The following is a 7,141-nucleotide window of genomic DNA, read 5'->3' on the forward strand; positions in this document are numbered from 1 at the left end:
TGAATTTGAATTCAACTCTGACAGCTAGAAATCAAAGACTAAGGGGAAATAAGAAACAAAAAACTAACCATTCCAAATGAAAGTCAGGGCACAGGAATTAGAACAGTTGTATAAAATGATGAACTAAACTGTTACGGTAAATTTTGACAACACATCCATCAATCATGTTAGCACCATGACAGAGAAGAAAATTTCACCACTTTCGTTCTAATAAAACATTGGAACTACCTGCTAATACTCAGGGCTCCAAATTCCCATTAAAATCAGCTGAAATCTGAAACAGCCAATAACAGGCCTAAAAAAATTTAGCGTACGGAGTACTGACCTGATCCAAAGTCAACAGAAGTGGAAGTCCCTCAGTCAGGTGCTGCATCTGAGATGATAGGAAAGAAGGAGTTTTGGCGCATCTCCTTTCCATTGTTCTGTATGTGGATACAAAAATTCTTGTCTTTTATTATATCAGCAAATGCCTAGAGGCCTTAGAGACTAAAACCAGAGAAATAAAAATTTTGCTTCATTTATTGTCATCAAGTTTTTTTAAAAGAAAGAAAATGAGGAAGAAGAAAGTAAAACTGCTTGACAGACTAAGACAGTTGGACAACAGCAGCAGTGAAATTGCTAGTGATCAATATCTTACAGTTTATGGTTGGATGACTGTATATCTCTTCTTGTGTATCAGTACCGTCATTAGGTAGAGATTTTATATAACAGCAGATAAATGAGATTATTTCATTAACTTATTTTGTACTCAAAAATACATTGCTAGTTCAAGGAACATATCCCCCGCGAATGGTAAGGGTCACGTGTACTGCTATATACTGTTCCTTTGCTCAGGTCCCATGACTGATTAATAGTGTCTCAATAGTTAACATGGTCCTCAAAATTTTGACCTAAGCAACTGACCCAAAGTCATCCTATAGCCAGTGGGAAAATATTTATAATATAATATTTATTATAGGATTTATGCTTTCTATCTTAAGCTCAGAATCAACCAAATGATCCTAAAACTGATGACCTCCAATAATTCCTACATGAGAGGGGTCTAGAATGTGCATGTACTGCTTCCTGGGCAAGCACCCTAACTACTTAGCTAGCTTTTCCTGTCTTTTGAAGGCACATGGTCAGATATGTGCATACATAGTGTATATCTGCATAGCTTATTGCATACGCTCGGGGCCTTGTTACATGGTAATTTTAGGTGGCTTCCAGAACTATTAACCCCTGGAATGGCTGCACATTAACACCTTTTCAGTGGCTTAAAGCACTCATTATTTATCTTAAAGTTACGCCACTCCAGGGCAGGATTATCTTTAGTCCGCCTAATTTTGCTCCTGTTCCATTAAGGTGTGGCCATTCTCCACAGCTATTCTGCTCAAATTGAAGTTTTCCAGCATCCCAGGATTCAGTGGCCCCTCCTGAGTGAGGGCAGGGATACTGACGAGGCATACCGGGGCTGGGCACAGTGCCTCTGCCCTATTGCTCCCACCAGGCAAAGTCAGTACCACAGCCCTGAAGTGGCTGCAGTGCCTCCCAGACTGACTCACTGCTCCGAATGCTCTGTCCAGACTTGGGCTCTGGTGCCGGCTTGGGGCAGCAGGCTGGTGCTCACCTCTCCCTCTGACTTATGGTGCACTCCACTGCAGCACATCCTCTGCCTGGTGCCTGCTCTCCCAGGACCCAGACATACAGCCGAGCAGGGCCAGGTGACTGGAGCAGGGCAGAGCTCAGCAACTGCAGCACAGCAGCCTGAGGTCAGGTCCCACTGACCCTGTGCTGTTCCAGGATATACAGGTTCTGGCCACTGACTACCACCACCTGGATTGCCTGGCAGTGGCTTCAGTTGTCAGGCACTCCTGAAGCACCCATAGCAGCCAGGTGGCTCTGGGCACAGAGAGCAGGACTGCATAGAGCAGGTGGGGAGGCTCCACTGCTCACAGCCACCGGGGGCAGGAAATCCTGTACCTGCCCTCCCCAGCATGTTTCCAGAGTTCTGGGCCTGAGCAGAGGGGATGAATTCCAGGGCTGTGGCTCTGGCTCTGCTTGATGGGAACAGTAAACTGGTCCTGCTCCTGCTCACCAAGCCTTTCATGGCAAGTCACAACTGTGCAGGTGAAGGAAGTTAGAAATGTTTTTTTGCTTTAAGGTATGGCTGCTCCAATGAACCAAAAAACACTAAGCTAATTAACATTTGCTCATCTTACAGCATAATGTGTAACAAGACCCTCAGTCTAAGTATGCCTGCCTATTCATCACAGTGCAGGGGGAATAGAATGATCACTGTCTGTAAGTATCAAAAACATCACTTATGCATCTGGAAAACTATTATTTAGGAACACAAAGAGAAATATAATTCTTCCCCATATTAAAAAATCTTAATTTTAATGTCTATGAGGTAGATCTTCAGCTTGTATAAATTATTGTATTTCCTTTGATGTCGGTGAAACAGATAGCACTGCCAAGCTTATAACCAGTGATCTCAGTGGAGCTATGACTGGACAACATTTTGCCAAATGTCTCCTATCAGTCACTCATCAGACTCCTATCAGTGGGTGGAACTCCTGGGTACACAAGGGTATTAAGCCTCTAAAGTCTGATGAGAAGCCAGGCTCCTTAGACTCATTCTTAAAGTACAAACCCACTTATATAATACCCTCTCCTGAAAGCTAGAACAAGCAGTTCAGCTTCTTGTCACCTTGCTCCTGTCCTGATGCCTCATATTTCTGTTACAGCTTTATAACACCCTCCTTAAAGTGTGAACCAACTGGTTTACAGTTTACCTGTTCATGAAGCACATGCTTGATATAAATGAACAAATATAGCAAGGGTTTGTACAGAGCTGCTGAGAAATGATTACTTAAAGCACAACCATTTATAAATAATAAAACCAGAGTTCCTAAACACAACTGAATCTTACTTTAGATCAGGGATGGTCAACTTGCCACATGTGCCACAAGTGGCACAGGCAACCTCTGTGTGTGGCACATAGCAGACCTGAAAGGGGACGAGCAGCACAGAGACAGATAAGACAAGAAACAGAGCAACTTAAAGGGCTCATAGCAGCACTCAGAGAAGATATTAAGCTAAGTTGTGGCCAAGGAAGGCAAGGGTCAAGAGGCCCAAAAGCCAGGTCTGACACAGTGGGCCTGGGCTAAAAGGCCCAGCTAAAGGAAGGGGCAGAGACTGGGAAGGCTGAAGCCCCTGGAATGGTGGAGAGGCCTAAGGAGGCCTGATGAGAGAGATTGATTGATAACATATGCAAGGAATGGGTGTGACTATGGGGGCAGGTGGAGGTTCACAAATGGCCCTTAAAGCAACAGATGCCCTGAGGACATGGGCAGGCCAAGAGGGCCCACTTCGCATTTGAGGAACAGGATTGCAACTAGTAGGGTACAAGAGGGACCTGCTGACCAAGACAGACCAGCTCAGTCTGGGACCTGAGGACAGCTTCCCTTTTCAGCAATCAACTAATCACTAGAGACCTACTTAATTCATAGTTTCATGGACTTTGTGGAAACCAGGCAATCCAGGATTGTCCATGAAATCAACAACAACAACAAAAGAATAAAATGCTGGCTTCCCTGTGGGAGCTAGCAGTACTTACTGCCAGAAAAGGAAGGCACTGGCTGGTGGGCAGCATGAAGGACAACAAATAAGATGGCTGCCATGCCCTCATCCTTCCTCTCCCCGCCAGGGCCTTTCCACCAATGAGCACCGAGAGGCAGGACTATACAAAGGGCAGCCAGCAATCAAGATGGTGGCTGCCTCCTCATCCCTCCTTCCCCTGGGCCTCTCCACCAATCAGCAGCAGGGTGGGGCCTCTTCAGCAACTAGCACCACAGGGCAGGGTTGCCATGAAATGACTGCAGAATTAGAATTTTACGCAATGATCAAGCCACAACAATTAGTAAGTACCCCTGTGATTTAGGGAGACCCTACTCACTACATCAAGGCATGGCAGGAGAGGAACAAGAAAGTGGACGCAGGAGCCAAATCAGAGCTGGAGTCACAAGAGTACCAGGAGGAATCACAGGAACACAAGCGCCTTTTCCAGTTACACTGTAACTGCTCTAAATTGCTCCTTTTTGTGTTCAGGATAGGCAGTGTTTCATCTTGTCTCATTAGGCTGCTGGTGCAAGCATTCCAGCTCACCTTGAGCTATGGAATATAAGTAGGGGTCTAACAAACTCAAGGTGGTCACCAGCTGAATTTGTGGGCAGATCCTGGGGCTGGCCACCATATTTGCAGGCCACTGCCTTGAGTTTGGTAGAGACAGGCAATTCATGCTAACTATTAAATGCAAGCATGTTGCTCCCAGCCACAGTTGCTGCAGACATTCTCTGTCTCTGTGGGGTGAACATTTGCCCATACCCTAAGAAGACATGCTCAGCATCCCCTGAGTTCATTGGAATGTTGAGGCAGCATCTTGCCAGGGCATAAAATGTGGAAACTGGTGACAGACACAGTTCCAGAACGCAGGCACAGGCATCCAGCACTCTTTAACAAAGTTCATGTAAGCAGCACATTTGTTGTCATGTTCTTTTTCTCCCATCCTGGGATTGCTTTCAGTAGCTGGGGGTCACAACTCAGAACAGGCAGCTAGTTAGGCTCCAAAATGCAAACAACACTAAGGAAGGGGGCAGCTGATTGTTTGCCCCATGGTGATTGTAACAGATCCAGTGGCAACATGTAGGGGTGCATGGGGGTACACGTACACCCCCTGAGAGCGCCAGTGCCCCCCTGATTGCCCGCACTTAATGCTTAGGCGATGGGCAGGCAGGAGTGCCAGAGCCTCCTCTGCAAGCGCCGGCCAATCGCTGCAACCACTCCCAGAAGCAGCCTCAGCTACTTCTGATGTGGCTGCAGTGAGATTGGTGGGCACATGCCCCCCTCCCCGCCACAACTAGGGCGGCATGAGTTGCCCATGGACAGATCATGCCTGTAGTTCTGGTTTAGTTGCAGTTATTGCTTGGAACAGGTCCCTTCTACGCTGGTTTTCATGAGGATAGCTTGACTGTTCTTGTGATGCCTTTGACTCAGCTTATCAAATCCATCAGTTTGTTGTGTGCATGGTGGATTACAGCCTGCCAGCCTTCAAACCACATCAGGCACTCCATGAACCAGATGGCCACAAGTGTCACTTGGCCTTCAATGTTACTCTGCCTAAGAGATTGCAAAGCTTAAGTATGCACTGTGTCTTGGGTGTGATTTCCAGCTCCTCACTCACAAACTGTCGATAGTGCTGCATATGCTTGGCATGGTAACAGACCATGTTGAATCATGAATTCCACATGTGAGCACAGACTGGTGGCAGTGGCACAGTTCCTTTGACTGGTGACAGACTCCCTGTGCAAGACTTTATGACCTGGCTAGTGCTTGAAGGCTTTCTTGAAGGAAGACACCAGGCTATCCACCTTGGAAAAGTATGTGCGCCAGATGTCACTTACTAACTAAGGACAGAATGTGCACATTGCAGATGACATGAACACCTTTGGGCAGCAAAGCCTTGCTTATGCACATGGCATTATCAAACAGGAATACTGAGATCTTGTTAAAGTCTATGTCATAGCTAACAATTACCTTCACAATGGCTTGAGACACAATAGAAAAAAATTGACAGATGTGAGGTGGATCGGCTCAGTTTGAAATAAGTCAGGTCCTGGTCTGTCCAGCATCCTGGTACAAATACAATTTACAGCATGTAGTTTTCTTGAGGGTCATCAGCCACAATGGAGGAGTCAGATTCTGCCAAGGCAGCTTTTGTGGACTGTACATGTGAAGCAATCACTACAGAAAGTAGTCTTGGCAAAGCTTGCTAACACATGGAAAACTGCCAGCATTTGGCATGTTTCTCTTCAAGTAGTCCCTTAATTTTGGTTGATCAAATTTCTCCAACAGGGTCCTTGCCACTGCAAAAGACTCCACGAGGGAAAACGCCACCTCTCACTTTGCCAAGCTGTTTTCTGTTGTCCTTTTATACAGGGAGGACACTGTCACTTGTTCCTTGCTCTGACATTCAGCTTCTGCAACAGCCTTCTGCTTCATGTGTGCCTCAGATTCTGAGTGTTGATCTATGCTGGTTTTCCTGGAAACATCCAGAGTTACATTGCAGGACATACAGAAGAGTCTGCCTCCATCTCTGTGCAAGATCCCTGCAGAATACTCTCTTACACGTTCCAGCACTGAAACATATTTGGCTCTTAGAGGATTTCTTTTCAGTAGGCATGCTAAAGAATCCTTCTCAGGTGGCAGCATGCTGTACCAGCATGGCTGTGAGTGTTTTAAAAACCGGCACCAAAATCCTCCTGCTTCTTGACTGGGCCTGGACTAAGCCTGTGTCATTGGTTCAATCTCAGATTTGCTCCCTCTGCCTCCCCTTCCCTCCTCCCATGCTTCAGGACTCCAAGGATTCCCACCCTTTTTTGTTTTGCAGCTTTTTTTTGCCTTAGCAAGCCCACACTTTTTCACAGAGCCCACCTGAAATTGCAGTTTCTGCAAAAGTCACATCATTGCAGTTTTGTTAAGTCCCTAAATGTTGCAATTTTGGTAAGTCCCGAAATGTAACTGCAAAAAACCCTGAATTGCTTGGCTTCTACTTCATTATAAAACTTTTCTGTCCATTTAGTAATTGACTCCCTGATATTAAATGCTCAGCTGGGTGACCTCCTTGTCAAGACAACTTCCCATCTAACAAACCCAGTTCCTTAAAGAAGACAGCTGAGTATTTATAGTGATTACATTTTAGTGGTTTAACCCTTAGCAACCCTCAAATGATAACCCTGTGCTTTGTGAGCTTCAGAATTTTATCCCAACGTAGAAGTGAAAAGATAACTCAGAAGGCAAACGCTTGCTCTTCCAAAGTTGACTTGGCAACATAGGCACATAATCTGGTTAAACCTTTCATCAGCAGGAAATGTCTTTAACAGCCATCACAGATCTTACATTTTATTTTGAAGGATCTAAAATTTGTGCTATAGTTCTCAACCTTTTTTGTACGGGGACCCATTTGTAAAGATCAATGGCCAGCCCTGACCCACAGCCCCCTGGTCCTGCTGTGCCCTTCACTCTGAAGCCACAGGCCCCTGCCCCCTGGGCCATTCTGGTGTCCCTCCCAATTTGCAGCCTCCTGCCCCCCCCAACCCAT

The sequence above is a fragment of the Gavialis gangeticus genome, unplaced genomic scaffold, assembly GCF_001723915.1.
Source record: "Gavialis gangeticus isolate Ggan-Ray unplaced genomic scaffold, GavGan_comp1, whole genome shotgun sequence".
Classification (NCBI taxonomy): domain Eukaryota; kingdom Metazoa; phylum Chordata; order Crocodylia; family Gavialidae; genus Gavialis; species Gavialis gangeticus.